This window comes from Phyllostomus hastatus, unplaced genomic scaffold (assembly GCF_019186645.2).
Source record: "Phyllostomus hastatus isolate PE091 unplaced genomic scaffold, TTU_PhHast_1.1 phas_contig_159, whole genome shotgun sequence".
NCBI classification, from domain to species: domain Eukaryota; kingdom Metazoa; phylum Chordata; class Mammalia; order Chiroptera; family Phyllostomidae; genus Phyllostomus; species Phyllostomus hastatus.
Genome location: NW_025333640.1, coordinates 19491452 through 19503951, shown reverse-complemented (window position 1 = coordinate 19503951; position 12500 = coordinate 19491452). Strand labels below are relative to the sequence as shown.

General features: G+C 33.5%; 1 protein-coding gene and 1 pseudogene across 2 annotated transcripts in view; one reads left to right on the top strand and one right to left on the bottom strand.

Annotated features, from left to right (window-relative positions):
• The window catches only part of MARCHF1 (membrane associated ring-CH-type finger 1), a 560630-nt gene that overhangs the window by 160688 nt on the left and 387442 nt on the right, over positions 1–12500 (top strand). For both annotated transcript variants that reach the window (XM_045831238.1, XM_045831239.1), the window contains one exon: positions 1488–1564. The gene's annotated coding sequence lies outside the window, so the exon portion shown is untranslated. The remainder of the gene's footprint in view (positions 1–1487; positions 1565–12500) is intronic.
• On the bottom strand, positions 5749–6539 carry LOC123813953 (annotated as a pseudogene).

Here is a 12500-nt window from a genome sequence, read left to right as displayed (position 1 = left end):
GAGCCAAAAAAATGCCATTTTTTAATTTGTAAAAGAAGTAATTTTTCATTTTTCAGGGATATTTGATAGCTAATGCTCTACTTATTTTATGTATTTGAAAATGAACAATTTATATAAAGTATGTAGTGAAAGTAGAAATGACAATGACCTATTTTAGAAATCACATTGATAATAATTTCAAAATTAATGGAAATTCTCATTGGTCTATACAATGTATTCTTTTATGGAAACATTTTTGTTTCAGTATTATTATTTTTCTAACTGATTTTCAATTTGTTGGATAGTTTATATTTAGTTTTTCTACTATAATGATTACAATCTGTTCCCCGTGATTGTAGTTGACTTTGATTTATTCTATAGGCAAACTTAGTTTAAATAACTATTATACAACCTCTTCTTCAGCTCCATGCACATTGATTCTACAAATGGATCCAACTCTGGTGTGCAGATGTCATATTTTATCTGCAACTATAATGTTACTCTATACATTCTTTTAAAATGATCAATAATATTGTCTGTTAGTACAGTTTGTTAAAATACCATCTGTGATCTTTCTTCATGTAAAAAAGAACATGGAGAGGTTCTTAGAGATTGATGTCAGCTCACAGTATGCACATGGGTGTTCTTAGCCCTTTCAGCCAAACATAGGCGATTCAATATTATAGTCATGTTTGCCTTTTATTAGAGTAGATCCTAAAACAAATAAGGGATGGAGTAGTTGGTGCTGTTTTCTACACGGGGATATGAGAAGCAGTGAAGCATGTGGCTTGTGGGTGTTTCCTCTTGATATGCTACTTGGAATGTACAGGAATCCAAAGAAAAGCTCTTGCTCTTCTTCACACACTGTTCTTTGCTTATCCTGCAAGTGCGTCATCTTCTATCCATCTTCATTAGTCTAAAATAGTTTGTCAGCCCTGGCTGGTGTGGCTCAGTGGACTGAGTGCCGGCCTGCAAATCAAAGAGTCACTGATTTGATTCCCAGTCTAGGGCACATGCCTGGGTTGTGGGCCAGGTCCCCAGTGTGGGGGTGGGGGTGGAGGGGCACCAGAAGCAACCACCCATTGATGCTTTCTCTCCCTTTCTTCTGTCTCCCTTCCACTCTCTAAAAATAAATAAATAAAATCTTTATCATGATGAAATAACTGTCCTCTGTGTTTGGAGCCATTGCTGAGTGCCTTAGCCATTCAGTAGCACATAAAGGGCATAAATAGCCTTTTCTGTCTTATACCAGCAAAGGCCATTTTGAACTTTTTCCTGGAAAGTAAAACTTAAGTTGAGTCATTCACAATATGCCGAAGTATTTAGATATTTTGGAACTGTTCAGAAATTGATATAAATTCTTTCACATGAGCACTCCCCATTATATGCGTAATAGTTAAAAACTATTTAGATAAGCCCACAATTTGTACAAACTCAGTTTCCTTATAGTTACTTTTTTAACACTCAGCCTTTAAGTTTATTTATTTTATTTTAATTTTCTTTTTCAGAAAATGTACCAAAGAAGAGTTCTGAGAGGATATGCTCAGTTGTCCTGCTGTGATTAAAAAAGACACTGCTGTATTTTGTAAGTTCCTCTATTCTTATCCTAATAATGAAGACTTTCTGATGCAGAAAACCACTTTTATTCATTTGGAATTAGAGTAGAATTTTGCTTCAATGAAAGGCTTAATGGGTTTTATTTTTTTCAAGCTTCCTTTACCTAAATTTTATTTAAATGTGATGAATAGTGAAAAGCAGTTCTTTTTCAGATGAATTCTCTTTCCTTCTATCTACTGGCCAATATTTGAATGGCTTGTGATAAAGACTTTATTGGTTGATGAGCTAGTTAAAGGGGCAGTGCTGCCAGTAATATTGATCTTGCTTGAGTTAATATATTAGTAATTAGAATGTTCTTCATTTCAGTGAACAAATATATTCAATTTTATCTATAATAACTACCCAATGTGGTCTCATGACGGTAACTAACTGAATACTAACCGCCTTTAGGAAACTTGATTTTATCTTGTTAATAATACTTGGATTTTACACTCAAGAATTATTATTTATATTGATGACATCTGACTTTGATGTACTATAATATAATATTAATATATTTCACATGACACAAAACAAACAAAGGCTGCTATGGACAGAATCATAAATGACATTAAATTGAATGTTTCCTGAAACTTCAAGTTTATAATTCCTCTGATTATCTCAAAGTTTCGAAATTTTGCCATTTCCCTGTATAGCAGATGTTTTCCCCTCTTCTGCAAACTGCTTCCTGATATTGAGATGAAATAGTTTCTTTGACTGATTAGATTACTATGCCAGACCCAGTAGACTGAGAGAATGGAATACATTTACTTTGACATTTGCAACATTAAGAAAAAGTATTTTTGTGTGAATTCCCCCTCTTTTCTTTTTACTTCGTATTCAGGCAGACTTCTTCCCCTAAAACAATTATGTTATGTGCCCCTATAATAAATGGATGGGGGATTAACTAGATGCAAAGATATACCAAAAGATCTGTAATTAGTGTCACAGTAGTTATTCCAACTGCTCTTTATCAGAGGTGTTTCGTTACCATAGTGGTTTTGAACTTAACTAGTGCTGAGAAGGGTAAAATGAGGAGCACACTTAAAAGTTACAGCAGATTTTAGAAATCCATATAGGAATATGGAAGGCATAAATCAAATCAAACAGATCTTGACACTGGTTGAAAATCACATACAAGAAATGAGGGAAATTTTATAAAGCAAATATTAACATATCTCATGAATGATAAGCAAGATTATGTAGATTAATAAAAAACCTTCATCTTAAATTTAAACTATGTCAGAGCAATTCCATTTTTTCCAAATTATCAAACATTCATATTGTTATTTTTCTTCATAGAAACTATTGAGTTTTCCCCCTAAACCACTGCACTTAATAAAAATGATCAGTTCTCTTTATTTTGTTAAATAAGGATTTATCTACCTATGCATCTCTTAAATTCCAATTTTTTATCATTATTGAATAACAACAATATTAAAATGACTATACAATTTTATATTAATAGGAAACATTTATTGAATATTCACAATATATCAAGCTCTATGCATGAAAAATGTAAAAGAATTTTGGTATTGAATAAGACTTGTGCAATTTTATCAGTGGTGAATATACATTTTCTATTAGTATTTCACAGAAGTCTTCTTTTTCCCCCATTATTGCATCAATCCCTATACATCTAAGAAATCCAAGTTGGGAATCATAGAGGTATTATTAAGATTTAGGTTAGTAAAACCTAGGTGCTCATGAGTAAATGAATGGATCAAAAAACTATGGTACATTCACACAAGGGAATTCTATGCAGCAGAAAGAAAGAAGGAGCTCCTACCCTTTGTGACAGCTTGGCTGGAGCTGGAAAGCATTATGCTGAGTGAAATAAGCCAGGTGATGAAAGACAAATACCATATGATTTCACCTGTAACAGGAACCTAAACAACAAAACAAAGAAACAAGCAAAATATAATCAAAGACACTGAACTAGAGAACAGGCTGACAGTGACCAGAGGGGAGAGGGGAGGGAATTTCAGGGGAAAAAGGGAAGGGTTTGCAGGAACAAATATAAAGGACACATGGACAAAAACTGGGGAGGGGGTGGAAGTGAGAGGGAGGTAGGGAGGGTGAGGGGTTGGGCTGGGATGGGGGTAAAAGGCATAAAACTGTACTTGAACAATTGTTAAAAGAAAAAAACAAAATAAAACAAAAAAAATGTAATGAAGTAATTATTCCAACCCCAAAATGTTTTACATTACTAAATTGTAAAAATGGACAGCCTTTTAATGCAATTTTGCTGTTTTAACTCATGATAATTTCTAAAGCTCATATATTTTTCTGGTTGGATCCATTACTGAAAATTATTTGAAACACAGTGCTAAGCTAAACCTGAATGAGGTGTGAAAAGACAACAGGTGACTGTGGGGATTGGGATGAATAAGTGTGCTCTTACCCCGATGTCTAGTGGTTTCTGTTAGTGAGAAGAATAAAATACTTGTTGATATACTTTAAAAAAAGATTTAGGTTAGTAAATGCAAATGAGATTTCTAAGAGCTAGAACAAATGTATCCTGGACTTTGGTCACAGTCCTCTTGATTACACTGAGCACTTAGTGTCTGCTCAGCCAGTGAGGAATCCAGCCAGTTGGAGGAGGAGGTACAGGAGAGAAATAAAAGTTGTGATTAAAATTTCTGAGTGATAGTGTCTCTGATAAAAATTTAAAGGAAGTCGAATTATTCCACTTGAAGAAGAAAGCAGTGAAATTAACTGAACATTATTCTTCACATATATGAAGCGACCTTATTGTACAGGTGACCATTTCTTTATTTTATAGTGACTAAAAACAAAACCAGAAAAAAGAATAATAAATCTGGAGTATTATCAGTAAAGATTTTCATGCTGTGAGAATTTTCAAGCACTAGAATAATTTCAGATAGAACTTTGAAAATCTCTTACTTTGAAATATCCTTTAAAAACAAAGCTGACTCTATCTTGCAGGGACTATGTGAGAGAAAAAGTGCTCATTTATCCAACACAAAATCTTTCAAACCTGATTACTATTTTACATTCTGCAATAGGTCGTTAGCTTCAATCAACATTGGCTTTGCTTTCCTGAAACCATACAGAGGACAAAGTTAACTGGTTTATTAAAACACCTGCTCAGCCATGGCCCCAGATGAATAACTGTCCAGCCCCTAATGGAGAATTAGTACAGTTTTCTCTAAGGGCGTAAAGGATGGTCAGAGTAGACCCTCTGTGTTTGGAATGAGACCTTCCCTGGGGGCTACACCAATGTCATATGGCTGGAATTTATCTCAACAACTGTTTTAATGAGCACATTACAAAATATCACAGCTTTTTGCTGTCCATTATTGATATTCCCTTCAGAGAGGATTATACTTCACTAGGTAATAGCTTTCAATAGGATTTATTTTTCTGGTATTTTAGACAATGAATGATTTCAGCTTAGAAATCATTCTGTCTTCTGGCTTAAAATGCTAGTTTTTAAAATAGACTTTCTTTTCCCATAAACTCAGTAGAGATAAAATCAACATTATATTTGTTCAAGTTTTTTTTAAACATTAAGTGATATAATCAAATGAATATTTGTGTTATGAGCTGTGAAAAATAAAAGAAAAGTACAAAATATCACTGGTTCTAAATTGCCATAATCTCACTGTGGGAAAAAAAATAATTATATAAAAATTAAAGGTAAGATTAATTCAGTAAGTGATAGTGTCATGCAGTAAAAAACACAGATTATTATACCTGTCTGTCCTCCCATGCCCATCCAAAGTCTGTTCTTTGTATGCCACATACATAGTCAAAGACATGGAGGAGAAAATAAAAGCAATGAATGAATGAAGTGCTACAGTTAATCACAGAATCAGTGTAAGTAAAATTGAGAAATGAAATATAGGTAAAACTTGGAAACTGAAGGACTGATATCACAGATTGGAAAAAGCATGGCTTGACTTTAGAATTTAATTAGGGTGTGATGATACATTTCAGCTTTAAAGACATTGGAAAAATATTTTTATGAAATGAATAGTGGGAAGCAAAGCTAAGTAGATAAGCTTGGTCTAAATCATGAAAGGTCTGAATTCCATGCTGGGTAGCCTATACTGTATTCAGTGGGAAGTAGGCACAAGAGACATTTCAGTGAAATTCTCTCTTATCCATTCCTGAATAATCAATATAGGAGGAAAAGTGTGATCTCTGCTACAGAGAGCTATTCATGATAGGCTTTCTCAGCAGAGATGACAGGGACATATGTGGCCAGATGGAAGTGGATATGGGGATAGGATACCACGTTGCTCTGGAATTTGGTCAGATCAACATTCAGGGCTCCATCAAACCTGAGGGAAGCAGTGATGGAGGACACAGTCTAGCTAATTAGGCAGGCAAGATCAGTGTAGAAACATTGATATTGGAGTTTCTATGGGAGATGTTGTAGATGGCCTTGTCAATCATGAAGGCACAATCAGAGGGTCCCAGGGTGGTGTGGGTGGGGAGGATGGAGTTGTGGGGCTCAACTGTAGCTGTGGAAACAGCAAGTGCTGAGATGAGCTCCATCTTGGACTTCTTGGCATAATCAGCAGAAAGATGTTCCATTGGCAGAGAGGTGAACCCAGAGCCATTAGTGGAAAACCAAGAAGCCCTGAAGACCTGTGTACTGGTCAGCCACTTTCCAAATTTGGTCCAAGACAAGGTCACTAATCTCCTTGCCAATGGTGTAGTGCCCACAAGGCACCATTATTGGCAGCATCGTCCTTCCTGTGATGAGCTGCTCAATGTGAAAAAGTTGGCTGTAGGTGCCAGTGTGAGCTTCTTCAATGACTGTGGATTGTAGGTCTACAAACACAGCCCTGGACACATGCTGGCCAGTACCTGAATCACTGAAGAAGGTGGGAAGGAGTCATCTACTCACCTCCCCATAATTGTCTTGTCATTTGGCACTGGATGTTGGGCTGGATGCTGCAGTTCCAGGCAGTAGAGCTCCCAGCAGGCATCGATGACCTGAATATCAGCCTGGCCACATGGATGGTGATGTGCTCATGTGTGGTGGCTGGTTAGCAGGAGCAGGCAACAGGAGAAGACACTATGGCCTGGTTACTGTCCCCAACAAGCTAACAGTCGATGTAAGCAATGCACTCCATTTTCTGATTATTTAGACACACAAGGAACAAACCTGAAGAATCTTAAAGGAGTAAAGAGTTGGCAGCTTATTCTTTAGACAATTATCTTGACTGTCAACTGTCTCCTGCAGGCTTAAGATAGGAGTTTTATGGCAGGCAACTCGTAAGTGAGGTTTTAGGGAATATCAGAAGGACATGGATTGTTCCTTCATGACTGAAAAAGCATCTCTATGCTGTAGATATCAGCCATTTAAAAATAAAGATATTTTATTACAAAAGTTCATGAATTTATTCATTATGCAACCCATGAACTTATTTGGTATATATTGGTGCCCATTCTGTTTATCACTAGAAGTCGGTGTATCCATGTGCAGAAAGAAAATTTTAGTCAGGAATGAACTCTAAATACTTAAAAGAGCACAAAAAGAATAGGTAAAAGTTTTGTATGTCTTTCTCTTAAAGATTTTGACCAAAGATCTTGAAGTTTCTATATATCATCAACACAGTGAAACCTTAAGTTCCATTCTTAATGAGTTTAATTGATTAAAACTCCCTTGTGATAAATCTGCTAGGTAACCATAGTTTCCAAGTAGAGTGATGGAAAATGAGTGTGCATTTTTCTTGCTCTTTTAAAAAAATTATGTTGTATTTTAGGGAGTTATGGCAGTTTGTTATTTGGAGTAAAGCTCTTAACATCTCTAAGTAAAAAAAAAAGTTAACATGCAGCATAACTGCAAATGAGTAAGTATAAAAATTAGAAGTCTCTTAAAGGAAAATTCACAGTTTCCTTTCAGTTAGAGATTCACTTATAGAATAGAAATCAATATAGTGAGCACCAGTCCCCAAAATAACAGAATGTTATCTATTATTTTTTCTTGTGCTGCAGCAATGTTCCTTGCTGATTTAGCAGAGAGACAGTTGTTTCTTCTTTATTCATAGTGACTTATCAATTGCATCCATGGGCAGTCATAATAGAAAATATAACAGAATTAAAAGCATTAGATTCTCGATTTTATGCTATATACATTTCTGATATAATTTTAGAAGCAATGTTGACAATTTTTTGAGTAATTTATTTTAAAAAATATTTTTTCAGTGTGACAAACTCTTAATTTGTTTTTCCAGCATAATTAACAACTATGACGTTCTATTTCATTTGTCTTAACGTTCACATTAATGAATTCACCTTTTGTGCTGCTCTGAACTGGATATTGAAAAAGGTTTTATGCATCATTGCTTTTTAATATGCCTCAGGTAATTGGCCCTGTTACAGTAGTTTATGCAATACTTACCTGAGAAAATGAGAGACACCTTTCTAAGAAATGAAGCTTACCTCAAACTGATTTTGTTTCAGGGAGTTGTTTATCAAGATGCAAGATGTTTTGACAAATATAAATTTACAGAAATTGAAAACAGTATTTTATAGACAGTCTTGATTGATAGGACTGGGTTGAATTGAATTGATTAGATAGGGTTGGAGAGAAGACCAAAGCAGACCTTTTTATTTATGCTGCCAATGCTATTGGTTTCAAACTTTCTGTCATACTTTAAAAAGATGATGAATCAAAGCATTGTTGATGGTGACAGATACTGTGCTTTGAGAATTCTCTACAAATCCCACATTGGTTATATTTCAAATGATAAATCTGCAAGATGGAACCTTTTCTGCTTTGCAGTAGTACAGAAAAATATATTACTAGAAACCAATGGGGAAAAATTAGGCCATTTATGTGGACTTATCCTATAGTTAGAGTAATTCTGTGTTTTTAGTCTAAAGGCAAATAGTTATGTGCCTAAATGTGTTATTCACTACATTTATAGTCAGACAAGAGTTAGGAAGATAGATAGCCTCAACCACTGATTGCTATTACCACCAAAAAGTATTTGAATTGAAAACCAGGTAGCTAGGGTCAGGAACTCCAACATGATTCCACCACTTTGATGTATAGAAGATAGTGCATTATTGTCAGACCTTCTAACACCATGCGGTCAATGATAAAATTTCAAACTTTGGAATGAAACTGAAATTTAGATCTTGACTTTGATAATTTCTCATTGAGAGGCTTTGGGCTTTAGGCCAAGTACTTACTGAGTCTCAGCCCAAGCAAATCTTTTGTAAAATGGTGATGATTACTTTTTACCCTTTTATGGTTGTTATGTGCTTTACATGGCACATAGCAGATCTTCATATATATCAATTAGATTTTCTTCATATGTGTTTAATTATGTATTAATTACATAATTATGTAATTAATTATCTAAGTTTATATGTAATCTAATTATGTAATTAATTATGTATTAAACATTATTAAATAACTGAAAGGTTCTTTTTAAATATTATATGTCTCCTGACATATAACACTGTTGATATTTCCCAAGTAATATAGACATAAATTTTTACAGTGTCATTAATTCTCTCCTTTTTTATATTGGCTACTTCATGGATCTCTAGTAATTACTGTGTACTACATAATGTTAAAATAATCACTTTTGGTCCACGTTGTCTTTGAATGATTATTAGAGGTATCAAATTCTCTGCTAATACCCCCAGTTTGGAACATACTGTCACACACTGCTTGTGGGCAAAAGGGTGCTTGGTGTAGTCCTTGTCACGGCTTTGCTGCCAACTCTGTCACCTTGGAAAACCCATTTGTTTTCTCTGGGGTGCAGCCCTTTCCTACTTTATAAATTAAGAGGAATAGACTTTATAAATATATTGTGTATTAAAAAAGTAAAAATGTACTCATTTTACTAGCCCTTCTAACTTTCAAAGCATGTTTATATGTAATCTAAGTTGATGTCCTCTCTTTCAAAAAGGTGAGAAACCTGGATAAAGTGATTTGTGATGTCTCCAAGGTCTGATTTCTAGTGGCAGAAGCAGAATGAGACAATTTTTTTCACAATGTTTACCTTCTATTAATTATGAGGTGAATTACAAACTGATGATACTAATGATAATCTTTTTTTCCTTATAAACTATAGAAATAATATATATCAAAATTGAAAATGATAAATTTGACCTACATCAAGTTTAAATGTAGGGAAATATTCTGATTTTTATTAAATTTTTAAATTTATTTATGAAAATTTCACATATTTATAATGTTTATTCCTTCTATTTAAAAACAGCATAAAACTCTTTTCAAATTATTTGTTTCTTAGTAAAGATCTGTGATTTTTAAAATATAAGTTCTAGCCCTGGCTGGCATAGCTCAGTGGATTGAGCATGGGCTGTGAACCAAAGCATTGCAGGTTCGATTCCCAGTCAGGGCACATGCCTGGGTTGCAGGCCACAGCCCCTAGCAACTGCACATTGATGTTTCTCTCTCTCTCTCTCTCTTTTTTTTCCCTCCCTTCCCTCTCTAAAAATAAATAAATAAAATCTTAAAAAAATGTAAGTTCTAAAGATGTGTTATTTATTCCTATATATTTTAAGTTTTGATGCAATCATAAGTAAGTACTTATTTTCCCTTGCCCACATAAATCTTTAATGAGGCAAAACTGCATTAACAATTGAGGTAAAAACTTGCATATATATATTTAATAAGTGAATGATTTTAATCCTTAGCCATTTAACACCCTAGTTGTATTTTTGGCATAAGTGGACAATCTGTTCAGTGATAAATTATCATTGCACTTCTTAATCAGCTACCCCAGATGACTTGTTCTCTGAAATTTAAGCAAAATTTGCTGATAGAGTTCTTTCTCAAGCTTATACTCAGAGATGATCACTAGTGGAGAAGAGCATTTAACAGGATATTATCTTTCATTACAATTCCAACCTGCAAGCAGATCCACTTAAGAAAAAAAATGATGTGGTGGTTATCGCTGAGCTAAGATATTACATCGCTGATCAACATATGCTGGTGATTCTTCTCTTTCTGAAATTAAAGAGACCTTGTAAGATTATTAAGGAAGAACAGAGTCATACTATATTTTTAATAAAATGCAAGCTTAGATCGTTTTTTCCCCGATGTCAGAGCCCAGCGTTTGACTATCTAAGGGGCTCCTCGTGTTTACATAACTCTAGTGAGAGTGAGCAATTCAGGTTTTAGATTTTAGGAAAATGAGATTCATATTGCCCAGCTAATTTTTTTCTTAATTAGTACTTTTAAAATTATAGTTAACTGTTTTCATTAAAAAGTATGCTAAAAATTTCCATATGTTTAATGAGATCTTCAGGCAACATTCAGCAATCACATATGTTCGTTTTTTAGATTATCAGTTGAATTTTTGTTTCCAGGCTTACATGCTGTTTTGTAGTTACTGTTCGGTATTTTCTTCCATTCACTTCACAGATATTCTTTCCTCCTCTCAAGCCACCATCTATCTTCCCAAAATCATGTGACCTGATTTCATTCCACATGTGTGATAGCAAATCTTTAACACAGATTGTGAGTTCTTGATGATAATTGACATTCCTAATTAGTATTTTATTTTAACACTATTAATTTCTTGAGTTTGAAAGTTCAGTGTGGTTTAGTGATTAAAAACAGTGGGTATGAATTTATCTGGGCTTGAATGATTAAGTCTGTCACTTTTTAGCTGTGTGGTTGCAAATCTGAACATATGATTTTTTAATTTGTAATGTAGGTAGACTATTATGTTTCATACCAGTGTTTATAGTAGTAAAACATGTTGAAGTTTTCATGACTAGAAGTGAAATATATTAATGAAGGATCCATGGTTACTGTTGGCCATTTGTATACTCATTAAGGAAATGGTTTCATATTTGGAAACAAAAGTTTAGTTCAGACAAATTAAAGTACAGTGTATTTTTCTAATGATAATTATTTTATAAGATTTATGACATACATCTGTGGCAAGTGTATTATTTCTAGCCAGTATTCATAAAATCTATATAGTGGTCTTATATATAAGAAATAAAAGTATGCCTTGGTGTCTCCAACTGAGTCAATACTTGAAAAGCAGAAGCATATTTAAAAAAATAAATGTTATTTTTATTCATTAAGGCTAATGATATTTAAAAAATATGTTTAGCCTTTAATAATATTATAATTCCTAAGATTTAAAATGACCCAGCAAAACATTATTTTGGAAGATTATATTTCTGAAAGTTATATCATTTGTGCTTAATTGCCTTCCTTTTTAGTTATTTTTTTAACTTGAATTATCAATTCCTTATAATAATTAAATAACTTATCCCTATGCAAATATTTATAGAACTCATAGAACCAGGATTGCAAGATATAGTTTTTTCATAATTTAACCTTTACCTTGGTTTAATTGTATTTTTTCCTATCTTGCTCCTATCTAGAAAAGTGGTGAGGAATATATATTCATAATTATCTTTCATAATAGAGGTGATTTTCATGCACCAAGACAGGCTTCAGAATTGCACTACAGAATTGTGCGGGTATATTGAAAGAAACTAAACTGGCATTTGCCTTTGAGAAATCTGTAATAGCTATACTTCACCTCGGGTGCACAAGAGTTTTATTCTTGATAACTATGTATTATTTTCCACACACAAAACTCTTAAATTACAATATTCTTTCTTAAGTCTGTGCTTTAATGTCACTGGGAATTTAGCAAATGAAATCATAATAAGATATGTTTAAAAGGGAACATGCTAAAAAAATACAAAAGGGGAAGTTCTAATTGTCAAGAACACAATATGACTTTTTATTAATTATTTGTACTATTGAGTTGGAGAATCTAATCATTTGTTTCTGAGTCCACAGAATTTTATTTTTCAGTCTTTAACTTCATTGTGACACTGTATATAGTGAAACAAATGAGATTCTTCTAAAATACATGGTTTTGAAAAGGCTGACAATCACTTTTTATGTAAGAGGAAATTTAACTTGGACT